Below are 17,692 nucleotides of genomic sequence, written 5' to 3'. Positions count from 1 at the left end.
CGTATTGCTGATATTACCAATTCAATGTGGAAAAAGATAATAGCTTTACTTGGAAGGAAAATCAAGTACAACATGAAATTGACTAGAGCGATCTCCCAAATTCGTTCCACTTTCTTTTAGTGACAAGTGGACACGAGATAGGATGAAGAAAATTATTTTGAAATAAATTATTTCGACTCGAGACCTTAGTGATGTGTAGCTGTCAGATGATTTGATAATCCTTTTAATCTCTAGAGAGTTTACTAACGAATTTACAACTCGACACATATCTATGGCTTCCAAAATTACATCTTTTTTTAATTTACCAATTGGACGATGTATTTTTACTATCTATATTATATTCCAATAGTTACAGATTAATCAGAAGTAAATTTTATATTTTATAGTGTATTGGTAAATGAAATCACATACAGAAGAATCTAATATATATTTGAACGTGGTCTTTACTTTAAAGATAAAAAAGGAAATTATATTATCTTTTGCATGGGGATCACCAGAAAATGGTCCAAAAGGTCCTAAACATATTGCACTTTTGTCAATTCGGTCATAAACATTTTAATTTTGTCAATTGAGTCTTAAGCCATTTTAGATTTTGCTAATTGAATTCATCCGGTCAATTTTGATCGAAAATCGCTGATGTAGATACCCATTGTCTTACTTTGCACGGCTGCCCCTAACATGGCTAATTTTAATAAGGGTTAATACCATGAAAAACCTTAAACCGGTACACCCGTGACAAATTTACCCCAAACTATTTTTTTTACCACGAAAAACCCCAAACCGGTACATCTGTGACAAATTTACCCCAAACTATTTTTTTGACCACCGAAACTCTAAACGCGGTATATTTGTGACAAATTTACCCTAAACTAATTCTTTTGACCACGAAATACCCCAAACTGGTACACATGTGACAAATTCACCCCCCATTAAATTGATTTAATATCATGAAAAATATCAAATTGATAAACATGTGACAAACAGAGGGTCAAAACCTCATATTGGTATACCCGTCAACTATCACGTGTCACTAAATCAGCAATTTAACAGTTAAATTTAATGAAAATTAACGGAGGGTAAATTTGTCACATGTGTACCGGTTTAGGGTAAATTTGTCACGTATATATCAGTTTGAAGTTTTTGTGGTCAAAAAAATAATTTGGGGTAAATTTGTCACAAGTGTACCAGTTTGGGGTTTTCCATGGTATTAACCCTTTTATAAATTTTTCAATATTTTTTGTTTTTTCGTTTTTCTCTATTCTTTGTTTTTTCTTTGTCGGCTATGGCCGGCGAGGGCGTCACAGCCCTCATCGGTCAATAGGCAAGGGTTTCAACCCTTGATTGTTGTAAAAAAAAAACGACAAAGAACCGAAAAAAAAAAAAGAAATACTCCAAAAAATATTTACAGTACTATTAAAAATTATCCACGTCAATACTGTTCGTACTACATACAATGGTTAGCATCCATATCAATGATTACCGATCAAAATTGGCCGAATGGATTTAATTGGCAAAATGTTAAAAGGTTTATGACTCAATTAGCAAAATTAAAATGTTTAAAACTAAATTGGCAAAAATGTAATGGGTTTAGAACTTTTTGGGCAATTTTCCCAGAGATCACCACATGTTCTTGAAATTACGATTGTTCTTACTTAAATTTTTATATCCTCTAATATTATTTATAAAATCTATAACAGTTGTCGACACAAAATAGTAGCTCCAGATATTTTGCCCAATCGTAAGATATGATTAGATTTTCCGTAAACTATTCATAACTTCAAGATTTCCATGCACGATTTTCACTCGATTTAACAATTACGCTATTAACCAAAGTCCATATGGACTTTCCCGATAGAGCATGTCCATGAGCGCATTCAAGGCCTCAGCTTGTTAAGGCAAACCCGTAGCGTGTCCTACCATCTCGGCAACTTTGTGAATGAAAGCATGTATAAGATTAAGTGGAACGCAATATGAGATCCGTGATAAGGAAGAAGATGTATACAATTCATGTAATTACGGCAAGCACGTCACCCCATACAAAAAAGATCAGTCCTTATGAAATCTTTACATTAGATACACGAAACATCGAATCTATCGACTATTAACTTGTGCCCATGTTCTCTTCCTCCATGATTCTCCCTTTTGTTTTTTGGATAACCTTGAGAGAAACCTGTTGCCCTTGCATGCGCCGGTTGCAACGAATAAACCGCCTCGCGGAACAACGGCACAGCCCTAAACTTGCCACGGTGAATAGTGAAAAGAAAAAGTACATCTCAAATCCTACTGACGATCTTATTCGTGCCTTATCTTACATTAAATGAGACAAAATGCACTAACGCGTACCTATTGCACTTTTGCAATAGGTAAACTTTTATTTGTGAAAAGTAAGTATTAACCGCGCTAGGTACAATGAGGTCATAAAGGGAAACTTTTCTTTGTAAAAATTTGAAGCCCAAATGAACGGATTAGATTCAAGATGTTCTGATGTACCTCGACGGCATGAAAAATAATACGCATTACCGCTTCTGCCTCATTTAATATAAGATAAGGTACGGTTAAGATCGCCGGCGGGATTTGAGATGTACTTTTTCTTTTCACCATTCATGCGGGCAAAGGTAAGTCCACACAAGTTCTGCTAAGTCTAAACCACGCACCATCTCGACTCCTCATGCAAGTTCGAAGCACTTCTTTGGTAATCGCCGATCCGACAGCTGCCTGCAAGTTTGGACCGTGAAGGACATGATCATTGGATGCAAGTCGAAAGTGGTTTGCGGGGAAGCAAAACACGATCCATGATTCTGCCCTTCACCTAGCATCACAAGGCTTTACTTCGAAGGAACAACTTCTCCAAATAGACAGAGACCATCAAGCGGCTAGGTCATCGAACAACAACTGATGAAAGGCCACATAAATACACAAATATTTAGTCATGTTCATTATTGCTGTGGATAGACTTGCACGAACCTACTGTAAATAGTAGATACATTTCCATTATCAGCGGTACTATCAATGGCAGGTTCTTTTTCTATGATTTCTTTCCTCTGGATGCGAGACCATATGAATCACCCAGGTTTTTACTTAACTATTTGAGAAACTTGAAACATGAACGCTCAGACTCTTGATGATTTTGATCAATGAAATGATCGACGGCAATTTCACGATATCGACACGGCTATTACATGTATCGTATAAAAGCTCGAAGTGAGATACACAGCCGAAAAATTTAGATAGTTATATATCAAACTTATGACTGCTTCCTTCTACGTTAGATGCATAATTGATTGAAGAGAGCTCTGAGAGCGAGCACACTCATATGTCATACCCAGTTTTATAGGAAAAATTATCAAAAAAGTCATAAACCTATTGCACTTTTGCCAATTCGGTTCGAACCTTTTAATCTTGCCAATTCAAGTACTAAACATTTTGCATTTATGCCAATTCAATATGAAACCTTTTTTTTTTTGTGCCAATTCAGTCATAAACCTTTTGCATTTGTATCAACTTAGTCCATTCGGCCAATGACCGGCTGACGCTGATGGGGCAATTTTTAATAATATTTTAATATTTTTTTAAATTTTTATTTTTTTATTTTTATTATAATTTTTTATTTATTTATTTTTTCTTGGTTCATCTTCTTCCTTCACCCGATTACCGATCCATCGATCTGCTAAAGCCCACACCCGACTCAAATGATTTAATTCCAAGTGTCATCACAAGAAGAAGCTCGTGCCACTGAAAATGGAGAAGGCTTTCCTCTTTTTTGCTCATTCTATTAAGAAATCAAAGGCCCTCTTGCCGTCGTTTCAGTGACTCATACGCTTTCCCTCAGCTTAGTCTTTTTTGTTCGTGAGAATGGTCACCACCTCTCTCGGGATCGAAATGATTATCCCTGCCCGATGGGTCGAGCCTCGCCGGCCACCGATGTGGTCGATGCTAGGCGAAGCTAACGCCGCCATGGCTGAGCAAGCTAGATTTGAAAACGAGGCGAGCTTGTCATGACCGAACGAGATTCGAGCCCGAGGAAGAAGGTGAACCAGTATTGATTGCTTTGATTGTTATTTGGAAACGGGTGTCGCCATACGTGGATATTTTGAAGATTGTTTCTGGTCTCCTCCTTGGCATTACAGACCTTTCGAGCCTCATACTCCATCTACGTGACTTCCTTCCGAAGATTGTTAGCATGGCAAGCTAGTTCATCTTCTTCCTCGAGCTCGAAGCTCGCCTAGCCATCGCAAGCTCTCCCATTTCCAAATGTAGGCGAGCTTGATGACGCCATGGCTGGGCATGCTGAACTCGCTCGGCCATGGCATCGCTAGATCCGGGCGAGCTTACCATGGCCGGGCAAGCTTCAAGCTCACCCGGATCAAGCAACGCCATGGCTAGGCAAGGCCAAGCTCTCTCGGCCATGGCATTGTCAACCTCACCCTACATCGGTTGCATCACCCCTGCCGGCCCTCATCGACAACCGGTCGTCGGATTGGCAACCAGTTGGAGAAAGAAGATGAACAAAAAAAAAGAAAATAAATAAATAAATTATAATAAAGAGTAAAGAATTTGAAAAAATATTAGAATATTATTAAAAATTACCTTGTCAGCATCAGCCGATCAAAATTGGTCGGATGGAATAAGTTGACACAAATACAAAAGTTTGAGGCTTGAATAGGCCGAAAAAAAGGTTTAGGGTTAAATTGGTACAAATGCAAAAGGTCTATAACTGAATTGGCAAAATTGAAAAGTTTAAGACTGAATTGGCAAAGGTGCAATAAGTTTGGGAATTTTTTGACAATTTTCCCTAGTTTTATATCCTTTCGTAAGTGTATAAATACATATATAACATATGCGCAGGAAAACGAAAAGATGTAGAGTAATAAACGTGTCGTTGTAGGAGATTTGCCCACTAGGGAAAATTCTCAAGGCTAGACCATTGTGTTGACTTGGTATGCACTACATTGATATTACCAATTCACAAAAAAAAAAAAAAAAAGATAATACCTTTGTCTGCAGAGGAAAATCAAGAACAAAAATGGTCGTGTTTTTACAAGGCATAATACCATAACTATTCTTCTCGTTTTCTATTTTGTATCTGAAAACTTCTTTAGCCAAATTACCCTTTACTTAGGATGCGGTGCATCAGTAACCTATTGCCCAAATACGCATTTAAATAAGTTGGTGAAACCATGTTATGAATCATATGTCAAACAAAACAAATGCAACTTACTTCTCTCTACATAAAATATCGAACGAGCGTCGGTATGAGAGAGACACCTCTAGGATTAAGCTGGACATTTAAGGTACTCCTGAATTAAATTTTTATTGTACTTTTTTCTATGAAGATAGGACTATATTAAGAGAAAATGTATTAACAATTTAAATCTCAAAAATGTTTTAAACTTATTGTGTTTGTACCAATTCAATCATAAATTTTTTAATTTAGTCGATTTAATCCTAAAACTTTTTGCGATTAGCCAATTTTGTTACTTTTTGCATTCCAGTGCTACGCAGGATGAACTATGTTGATTTATTTTTCTTAATTTTTCAATTTTTTTATTTTCTTTTTTCTTTCTCTTTCTTTCTTATTATTTTTTTTCTATGACATCTGATGACCCTTGCCGGCCACTATTACATGTTTCCATTGGACAAAGCTTCAGAGCAACAGAATCTTGATCTTGCTTCAATCTGGTCGCACTAGGATCTTAAAAACCAAACCAAAAAATCGAACAGAAACCGGAACCTATCCAAACCGGAACTTCATACATTTTCAAATTGGTTTGGCTTTTAGTTTCAGAAAATGAAAAAAGCAACCATTTTTTCCGAACCGATTGAACCGAACTAAACTGAAAATCACCTCTCTTCTTAATTTTACAATTTACACAATCTCTCTCCTTTTTCACCCCTCTCAAAATTGCATTGAGAAACCCTAATATTACAAACGCTCTTCATCTTGGCACCATTACCGCCAGCCACCACCACTTCCCTGCCACGGAGACCATCGCCACAACCACTGAAAAAGTATTTCATCCATTTACCTATTGAACCACGTATTTTCATGATGTATATTTTACTTTGATAGTTACGGATTATTATAAGTGATTTGTACTTTATAATGTGATGGTAAATGAAATGACATAAATAGCATAGTAACTAATAATTGAACGTAATCCTTTTTAAGGAAAAACAACCGAAAATTATATCATCTTTTGCATTGGGATCACCACATGTACTTGAAATTGAGAATGCATTGGGAGCGAAAGCATATATAAGTTGAAATGCAACGCAATATAAGATCTGTGATAAGAAAGACGATGTGAACAATTCATGTAATTACGGAAAACTCATAACATCATACCAAAAGGATCAGTCCTTAGACAATCCTTAATCTAGATAAATGAAACATCGAATCTATCGACCATTAACTTGTTCCCATGTTCTCTTCCTCCATGAATAAGGACTCCCAAAGAGTGACTCTAATACCATATTGATGCGTTATAATTACCCAATGCAAACTTGATCAGGATCATGAGCAAGATCATCCCCTGCTCACGAAGATCTCGGACGATGCGAAGGAGACGATCCAAGAGTGCCTATCGGAGTACATAAGCTTCATCACTGGGAAGGCCAATAACCAGTGCCAGTGCGAACAGTGAAGACCATCATGGCCAAGGACGTCCTTTGGACCAGGAGCAAGCCCGGCTTCGACGACTACATTGAGCCCCTGACTATCTATCTACCTCTACCACTACCGCGAGATAGAAGGTGACCGCTGGTCCCTGAGGGCCAAGCCCTTCATGAAGATGACGGCGGTCGACTACGGCAATTTGGGCGTTAACGCTGTTGGCCGGCCCTGCTGGCGGAACTCATCCCTAAAAGTTAGCTTGCCAAGGGAGGAACCCAACTCATTGCAAGCCGCAGAATATTTTCTCAGTTGCCTACGTGGGAGTTTGCCCGCATAGATTCTCTTTCGCCCTCCCATCATCCTGATGCCTTGTGCAAGGTTGAAGCACCCCCAGAGATGAGGAAGGGCGTATTAAGTAGCGAACTTCTTCGGAGAATTGAAAATAATCTCTGGTAAATCGCTGATCCAACGCCTGGCTGCAAGTTCGGACCATGTGAGACATGATCATTGGATGCAATTAAAAAATTGATTTGTGTGGAAGGGAAACACGATCCACGGTTCTGCCTTTCATCCGGCATCACAGGGTTTTATATCGAAGGAGCAACTTCTCCACATAGACAGAGACTATCAAGTGGCTAGGGCATAGAAGGCCAACTGATGAAAAGCTGCATATAAATATGCAAGTATTTGGTCATGTTCATTATTGCCGTGGATACACTTGCACAACCTACCGTAAATAGTAGATACATTTCCATTCTCAGAGCTATTGTCAATGGCGGCTTTTTTTTTTCTTTTTTCTCTAGGATTGCTTTCCTCTAGATGAGAGGCCACATACAACCCTTAGGTTATTGCTTCACTATTTGAGGAACTTGAAATATGGACAGTTTAGATTGTTAACGATTTTGATTGATAAAATGGGCGACGCAATTTCACGATATCAAAGATGGCTATTTGATATATCCGATATAAGCTCAAAGTAGGATATAAAGCCAAAAAATATAGATCATGATAGGCTTAAGTACACTACAAGTGTCAAAACTTATGTATGACCCTCACTTTAGTGCCAAAACTTTCAAAACGATTACTTAAGTATCAATTTTTTTTTAAAAAATAATCACTTCAATACCAAAACTTTTAAAATGATCACTTAAGTGCTAAATTTTTTGCAAAACGGTCACTTCAGTGCCAAAAATTTTAAAATGATCACTTAAGTATCAATTTTTTTTAAAAATGATCACTTAAGTGCCAAATTTTCTCAAAAGCACTCACTTCAGTGCCAACTTCGACGACCCACGTCGGCTCAAATATTAATAAAAAAATGGGTCATGTCGGATTTTCGGCGTGCCGCGTCAGCTCAAATTGGAGTTAGCACTGAAGTTATCATTTTTAAAAAAAGTTGATACTTAAGTGACCGTTTTAAAAGTTTTGGTATTAAAGTGAGCGTCGTACACAAATTTTGACACTTGTAGTGTACTTTAACCGATCGTTACATATCAATCTTAGAACTCCTTCCTTTTGTGCTGGACCGATAATTGATCAGAAAGAGTTTTGAAAATAATCACACTCATATGTCATATCCACTTGTATATGATTTCGTAAGAGGATAAATACATGCTTGTATAGGAGCAAGCAAAGGAAAAGATGTGGAGAAACAAATTTGTCATTGTAGGAAATTTGCCCACTAGGGAAAATTCTCAGGCTTGACCGTTGTGTTGACTTGGAATGTACTACGCATCGTTGACATTACCCACTTCAAGAAAAAAGATAATAGCTTTATTTGCAAAGGAAAATCAAATACAAAAATGGTTGTATTTGATATACCATAATTAGGAAAAAATACCAAAAAGTAATTGGTTAATTTTAGTAAAAAATTACTGACATGAACGCCAGTCATCCTACGTGACGCGAATTTTGTTTACGTTGACATTTTTAAATAATTTTTCTTTACAAAATAATTTTTTATTTGAAAAAAAAAATTTCAATTTTTTTTCACTTTTGCCGACGAGGGTCACTAGCAAACCCCGCCGGCCACTAGGGGACGATTGGTGTCCATGTTAGCAATGGCCAGATAAATTGAATTGGTACCAATACAAAAAATTTTATGATCGAATTGATCTAATTTAAAGATTTAAGATTAAATTGGTATCACTACAATAGGTTTATAACTTTTTTGTCTATTTCATATTTGAACATTTCTTTGGCAATATTACCCTTGTTTAGGACATGATGCATTTGAACTGGAGCTACTTCAAAAAAAATCCTATTGCAACCTATTTACCCAAAGGGAAATGCTTTCCCGATAGTACTATCAAGGATCGTGTAATCTCAATCGTAGATCTACACACCATCACCGTGTATTTGCATAAACACTCATTAATTGAGAGATCGTATGACCGATTGGGGTAGGCTAAGGAGAGTAGTGTAGATTTGCATACATTTAAGAGAGTATTGGAGAGGGTTGAGTTTGTAGTGTGTGTAGCTATTTTGGGTTTTGTGGGTAATAAACTGTACTAATGGGCTTAATTGCCAATTGAAAGAAATGTATTCTGCGTTGCCCATGGAAGAGCGCCCCACTGATCGTTTCTGATATGTTAATGCAAAGGGGGAAGTACAAAAAATAAATAAATAAATAAATAAAAGATTCGGACACTAAATCTTGATATACCGCAAAACAATACATTTTTATTACCGCGAGATATGTTGGCAGCTATGGATCATTTGATTGGAATGAAATTCGGAATGGGAAAGAGAGCGTGGACTGGAAACAACAAAAGTTTGAGAAAAGTAAAGGTTGAATTCTCTCTGCACAATGGCTGAATGAATTATCTCAAATTTGAATAAATTACTACATTTCATAATTGAAAAATGATTATACAGGTGCGGGAAACTAATCCTAGTACCCCCTTGCTTTAAGGATGTTTTATTTTTCCTTCAGACCCATCAGCAAACTCTACTCTAAGCATGCCTGAAAACCGGCAACTGAAGCAGTTCTGACTCAAGCTGACTTTCTGGATAGAGGTTATTGTTCTGTGGACTGATTGCTTCTTCTCTCCTGTTCTTGATGACTTATGGTTTATTTCCTAATACTCCGCAGAATACATTAAGATCGACTCTTCTGCTTGTGAATATAGGTCGAATCTGTCATGGAGATGCTCTCCAAACTAATTAGTAGAAGGCTGCTGAAAAGAGTGTCGTGATTATGAATGAAGTGGATTGTTGCTTTCAACCGGGTCGAAGAAGGTATGAAGGTGTCCTTTCATCCCCCCATCGTCCTGAAGGAAAAAAGAAAACAGAAAAAAGAAGAATCAAATCAGAGTCGTCATTCGATATTCTCCGTGTGTGTTTTGTATGTGAGAGAGATGCTTACCGGGGATTAAGGCATATTCTGGTAAATCACTGATTCGATTTTGTTCATGCGAGATGTGTTGGAACTTGTTCTCCAAATTGGTTTCGTGAACTGCATAATTTTTGGCTTCATTGTCATCACCTGGTCTTACCTTGGAGATAAAAGATAAACATGAAAAGGTTAAGAGAAAGGATTTGTTCATACGGGGAGGGAGGAGAGCTAATTAGTGTGACCAAGTGGACAGAGGAGAATTTGACTTAGGCTAGGGTGTGTAGGCGGTATAAATATGCAAAATACCGGTCATTCTCATTATTATTTTGGATTCACTTGCATATTTTGCCTTTGATCAGTTCTCATAATTAGAGATAGCATTATTGGTAGGTTTTGATGGGATTGAATTACTATACAAGCTTGACCTTGATTTAATACTTACCTATTCAAGAAAACTAAAATCTAGGCCGTTAGTTTTTTGTATCCTTTCATTAAATGAGACTGCAAACGGCAATTTGATAATGTCGAACATGGGTAAAATGTACCCGATAAGTACTTAAAGCAAATAAACGTAACGGTCTACTATATACGGATGAAAGTTATAGACGGGCTTATTGTAGGATTACATCTCTTGCTTTTTGTTATCTTTTAACAAACTTTACTCGCCTTTCTAGAAATAAAAAGTTATACATCGATAATTATTATATCGGACTTACACCTCTATCGTTTTCTCTATCATAGGAGAATTGTCATAATTTATTGCGCTTGAATAAATTAAAATGATTGAGTTTGACCATGTTGTTTTATATGCCAAACCAATTAAATGCTGGTCATTCTCATTTTGATTTCGATTTAGTTGCATATTTTGCCTCTAATTTGTTCTCACACTTAGAGATTTAATTAATAGTAGGTTTTGTTGGGATTGACTTACTCTACAAACTTGACCATGTGCACCCTTGGTTTTGAACCCATCTATTGAAAAAAAAAAAATCTAGGCCATTAGATTTATTTGTTTATCATAAATAAGATTGCATTTGACAATTTCGCAATGTTGAACATAGTTATTGGATGTATCCGTAAGCTCTTAAAGCACAAACACATACGGCTTAGCTCTTGAAGACTACACATACATAGCATCTCATGTTCATATAGTGTATTCAAAATTCGGCTTTCAAGCAATTTAATTGAATATTTGTAGCAAACCTTCATGACCATATTACGTTGTTGCACAATTTTGACTAATTATTGAATTGTCGAGAATAATCACGGTAATTTCAATTTTGAGTTTGCTTGGTTGATAGTTCACATGAAAGTTATTATGGGATCACTTTGTGAATCACCTCATATTTTAATTAAACTCAAGGACCTCAGTCAATTATTAGTAATTATTGTTATCAGATTCATCTCCTACGATTTGATTAGATTCGACTCGAGGCCTTAGTGAGACGTAATTGTAAGATGATTCGCTAATCTTCTTAATCTTAAGTGCGTTTATCGGTTCACTAAAGTATCTAAAACTCGACACGTGTATATGGATTCAATGATTCAATTTTTTGTACATTTACTTAAATGTATTTTCACTATGTATATTGTATTTCCATAGTTATAGATTAATTAGAAGTAAATTATATATTTTACTCTGTAATGGAAAATGAAAAATGACATACGAAATCGTCATCTATATTTGAACGTGATCTTTATTTTTAAGAAGACAACTGGAAATTATGTCATCTTGTTCATACGGATCACCACATCTGCTTGAATTTAAGATTGGTTTACTAAATCATTATTCTTACTCAAATATTAAATATCATCTGATATTATCTATAGAATTTACAACTGTCGTAGACACAAAATACTAGTCCTAGGATATTTGCCAAATCTTACAATTCCCTTCGATCTTTTATTCACTATTCATTAATATAGGGTTTCGATTCATGGTTTTTTTTCCCTCAATTTAACAGTTACGCTAACCAAAGTCCAAATGTACTTTCCCAATAGAGCAAGGGCATGTGCATATTCAAGGCCTCTGCTTGTTAAGCCAAACTCTTGGCATGTCCTACCAACTCGGCAACTCGGGCAGATGAACACTAGGCTCATCACATTGTATACTTTGTCACCGAGATCATATATAAGTTTAAATGAGAAGCAAAATGAGATACGTTATAAGAAAGAAGACATACACAATTAACGTAATTATGGAAAGCTCGTTACACCATACAAATAAATTAGTCCTTATACAATATTTAACATTAGATGCATGAAAAATCGAATCTATCGATCCTTAACTTGGCCCCATGTTCTCTTCCTCCATGATTCTCCTTTTCTTCTTTTGGGATGATCTTAAGAGAAACCTGTTGCCCATGCGTGCTGGTTGCGGTCGGGACTGACAGTGGAGTCCTAAACCGCGGTGCAATTCTACTTACAATAGAAACGAGGATCAGCGAAAGATGTCTTCTGGAATTTGCGCTTCATTTCCCTTTGCCAGCATAGAATGATGGATAAATATGGTTTCTAAAACCTCACCACCCTGTAAGAGGTCATTACAGCTATTAGGAGCTCACACCATAAACCCAATACCTTTGCTCAGGGAGATCGCCAAGGGGAAGCCGAGTCCGAATCAGTCAATATATCCAGTTGGACCAACATTCACTCAAAAACTTAAGCCAATGAGTTATGGGCCAACTAGAATATATTAACTGTTCAACATCATATCAATTCTCCGATGTAGAACTTTTCTAACACAACTCACACGAGCATCTCAACAATCTCCCTCACACGTGTGAACTTTCGTTTTAGGCATGCTCCTCCTTAATTTACGTATCCTTTTACACAAAGATATCTCAACTTGAATATACATCAATGCCCATCAGGCCCACGTGGCTACACCACAACGTCCACCAGCCTGAAAATCGAGTTGATTACTAGATTCCTTCCTTGAGATATTCACCAAACACCGATACATAATGGAAGTGAGCCACTAACCAACCATCGCCTCGGATACTATTTGTAGGGAGATTGTAGCAGAAGCTCGATATCTTCGCTCGAGGAGATCGCCAAGAGGAAGTTCGAGTTCGAGCCCGTCAACATATCCAGTTGGACCCATCTTCACTCAAAAGCTTAAACAAATGGTCAACTAGGATATATTAATTGCTCAACACCACATCGATTCTCCAATGTAGAAATTCTCTAATACAACTCACATGTGCATCTCAACAGTTATGTTGGGTAAATCACGTATACCCTAATTCAGATCTATCTACAAAGCTGAAAAATATAGATCTTGATAGCCATAAACATAGCTTGCGGATTATGGCAGAATAACATGCCCAAATCTTGCTTGAATCGCTAATCGGAAAAGTATACCATGTGGAACGAACATACCTCGATAGCCACAGATTAAAAACCCCAATCGCAAGTGAGAAAGAATCCGGATCCGCCGATCGCTCGTTTTTCGAGAGAAGCCACGGAGAGTTTTTTGGAGAGAGGTTTTTTAACAATGAGTAGAACTTACGTACGTTTTATCCAAGAGAGTATATAATCTACCCTCTCACTTGGAATAGAGCAGGAAACTAAATATTCCATGATTCTAATCAATAAAGACTTGCCTTTATTCTATTTTCTTCTCTATGGTAACTGATATCATAAAAAAAAAAAGACAATTTCCTTTATGGGCATAATTAATTCCAACATATCTCACTCTTCTCACTGCAAAGTTCATATAGGCAAATAATTCGTGTGACCAACATACTCCGAGAACTATTTGCCATACATCTGTTAAGAATTTATAGCAGCTCACATTGGGCGTTATAATTTAGAGTAGATCCAATATGATGTACCCTAGATCAAACAATCACATTTATATCTCTCATGATCTCTTCAAAAGTTCGGTATGTATTGTACACACAATTACAATTACACTCATATAATCATAATTGGTCGACATGTGAATGCAAAATCATAATGTGACATCAACTACAAATTGATCTTCCACTTTCCTTAAAATCTCTCCATTTCAACTCAATTCAATTTTTCAGAAATGTCCCGGGAGATCGAATCATCCATGATCATTGACAACACTTTAGGATAGCAAACACAATCAAAATTTCAAGAAAAAGTCAGAGTCGTGAGAGCGCTAAGCTAAGGAACTTATATCCTCAAGAGTCTCACATGGCTATAAAGTTGAGATCAATAGCTTCCTAGCTCTTCTTAGTCGTCTTATGCATACGTAATATGAAGTATATATTATGATATTCTCTTCTTTCCCACGGAACGCATGTCTCTACATTTAATATCGTATAGATAATAGTTCAGATGTTTGACATGTCTAACATGAGTTTACAAATATACTCTCTTAAAAAAAAAATTCCATCAAAACTCACAGCTAACATAAAAAACAAATAAAGTAAAAAAACATAGGTAACTTCACTTTCGGGCATAACTTATTACGACTTCATCTTAACACTACTGTTAATGTGACATTAAAATTTCAAGCTTAAGCTCTCCATTATTACCTAGTTAATAAGCTTGAAATCGTCTCATCTCTTATCTATCCGATATACTTTCTCAATATAATGCATTGAGCATTGATATGCGCAAATGTCAACTAAAATCATAAACATCAATAATGATAATAAATACCATTGATTTTGAACTTTGAAAAAAAATACAAATATCTAGTATTTCAACTTCTGTACAATCCCAAGGACTTTACATGGTCAAGAAAAACATCTCTAGGAATCGGCTTGGTCAAAGGATCTACTATCATACTATATGTAGATATATACCGAACATTCACAACCTTTCATGCAGTCATGTCTTTGACAAAATTATACTTGGTATCTATATATCTGGTCTTGCAATGAAAGTTGGGATCCTTAGTGTAAGTTATTGCTGTCTGGCTATTACAATTAACTAATAAAGGACTAGCAGCATCCACATCAACACCCAATTGATCAAAACATCTCTTAAGCCAAAACACCCTCTTGTATTGCTTTCGACAGAGCCACAAACTCAACTTCCATGGTCAATAATGATATACATGTTTGTTTCTTACTACTCCAAGATATTGCGCCATTGCATAGTAAGAATACAAACCCAAAAGTAGATTTCCTTTTATCTAAATCTTCTACCCAATTAGCATCAGTATAGCCCTCAAGGCATAGATCTCCTTCGTGATGAGTCGGTGAATAATCTATTGTACTCTTCGGATACCCGAGAATCCTTTTGACGATAATCCAATGTGCTTGACCTAGATTGGCTTGGTATCTACTCACCATTCCAACAGTATAACAAATGTTAGATCTTGTACACATTATAGCGGACATTAAGCTCCCAACAAGATGACAAATGTCAAGTCTTGTACACATTATTGCGTACATTAAGCTCCCAACAATACTAGTATATGAAACATTTTCCATTCGTTCCTATTCTTGTGGGGTCTTAGAACACAATCTGCGGATTGAACTTTCACCTTTTACAATAGGAGTGTCGATGGTTTTACAATCTTGCATACAAAAACGTTTAAGGAATTTACTTACGTATGTCTCTTACGAGAGAGATAACAACCTCTTTGAACGATCTCTTGAAATCTTAACTCCAAGAATATACATGGCTTCACCCGTATCTTTCATTTCAAAATTGGACAATAACCAATTTTTAACTATTGAACAATCTCTATATTGCTTATGGCAATCAGAATATCATTCACATACAATGAAATGATCACAAAATGATCTTTGGATCTTTTGATATATATGCAATGATCCTCATCAATCATTGCAAAATCATATGCTACTATAGTATTATGAAAACTTATATACCATTGTCTTAAAGACTGCTTAAAGCCATATATAGATTTTAGAAGTAGACACACTATTTGTTCTTGGCCTTCTATAACAAACCCAATGGGTTGTTTCATGTAGATTTCTTCTTCTAATTCTCCATTGAGAAAAGCAATCTTTACATCTATCTAATGTAATTCAATATCCATAGTTGCCACTATTGCCGGAATCGGGTGAATTGAGGTAAATTTTACTAGAGGAGAAAAATTTTCTTTATAATCAATTTCTTCCTATAGATTATACCCTTTCGCTATGAGCTTTATATTTTTCGATTGAGTCATTAGCCTTTCACTTTATTTTGAGAACCCACTTGTTTCCAATGGCTTCGCGCCCTATCGGAGGATCAACCAGTTCCCAAATCTAATTTGATCTCATTGACTCTATCTCTTCTTCCATTGCATGTATCCACTTTTCCTTATTAGGGCAAGTCAAAGCCTTATTTACATTCACTAGTTCATCCTCAACTTACAAAGCGACCATGAAAGCTTCCCCTTCAATCTCAAAGTGTCGACGAGGAATGCTTTTGTGACTTGTTCTCTATGGAGAAGATTATACCCTAGGTACTTCATTTTCCATTATGCTCCCACTCGGATCGGATAACAACGTCATTGTCTCATCAAGTGTTAGCAATTGAGACTGGTTCGAAGCAAATTCTTTACTTCTCACGTTGCTCCCACTTGCTTCATTATCATTATCTAATATTTAAAATAGGGAATTGTCTTCACCTATTTCTCCCTTTTTAGGAAACTCATTCTCTAAGAATGTGGCATCTCATAGATTCAAATTCGATTACAGTCCCACTTTCCTACCCACCTATAAATAGTCACGGCCGGTTCGGTGGAACCACCGGTTCCGGTTCCACGAAAAGGTGGAACCGGAACCGGCCGTGTAAAATGGCGGTTCCGGTTCCGAACCGGAACCGGCGGTTCCAGGCCGGTTCCGATTCATTCCGATTCATTTTTAATAATAATTTTTAAAATAATAAATAATAAAATAAATATAATAAATTATAAATTATAAAATACAATTAAATTGTACATTGTAATAAAATATGGGAAAAAAAAAAGAAGGAATGGGCTTGAACTTAATGAATTATCATTAAGCGGCCTACATATCTTCTTGGGGATAGAAGAATCAAAGCCCATGTAGTTCTTTTTACCTTTGAGAACCCCAACTTACCTCATCGTCAATCGTCGCTACCCGTTGTGGTATCCGTGGCGGTGGTATTTCCAACATCATCGCTAAAAAATTCGTGTTCACGATCTAACTCTTGGTGTCGATATTTCGCCCTCGTCCAATCGCCGACACAAGCTTGAGCTTCCACAGAGTCCGGGCTTAATCTTGAACGGCGAGAGTCCAAAATTAATCCTCCAGAACTAAATGCTTGTTCAACTGCAACCGTTGAAGAAGGGGTTGCTAATATTTGACGAGCGATGAGGGCGAGAACTGGATACTCGATTTGGTGACTCTTCCACCACTTGATTTCAAATCTGTACTATGTTACGCATCACGAAACTCAAATTGAGTGGTTAAATATTTTTCTAATTTAGAAATATTACCTATTGCCCCTTTTTGTTTTTTTTGCCTACTCTTAAGCATATTATACCCTCTACTAAGTGAACTACCACCTTTGCTACGTGAGGCGTAGATTGTAAAGATCCGAGAATCACTTAAACCATATCTACTACAAAATTCTCCATATAATGCTACTATAGATTCTTTAACATGTCCTAATATATTTGAAATATCTATTGAATCTTCCAAATGTAAACAATCATGATAATACACATTCAAATAATCTTGTAAACCGTCTAATTTAATACGTGGATCAAAAACAATACCAACTAAATAGACAAGAGGAATTTGCAAATAATAATGTAACCATTTTTCTCGCATTAC

General features: G+C 36.4%; 1 pseudogene; it reads left to right on the top strand.

The window, feature by feature from the left end:
- Nucleotides 1–3,921: 3,921 nt before the first annotated feature.
- LOC125314149 lies at nt 3,922–6,950 on the top strand (annotated as a pseudogene).
- Nucleotides 6,951–17,692: the final 10,742 nt, after the last annotated feature.

Source organism: Rhodamnia argentea, chromosome 3, assembly GCF_020921035.1.
Source record: "Rhodamnia argentea isolate NSW1041297 chromosome 3, ASM2092103v1, whole genome shotgun sequence".
NCBI classification, from domain to species: Eukaryota; Viridiplantae; Streptophyta; class Magnoliopsida; order Myrtales; family Myrtaceae; genus Rhodamnia; species Rhodamnia argentea.
Note: the sequence above shows the minus strand (reverse complement) of the source record. Positions and strands in the feature narration are given on the sequence as shown.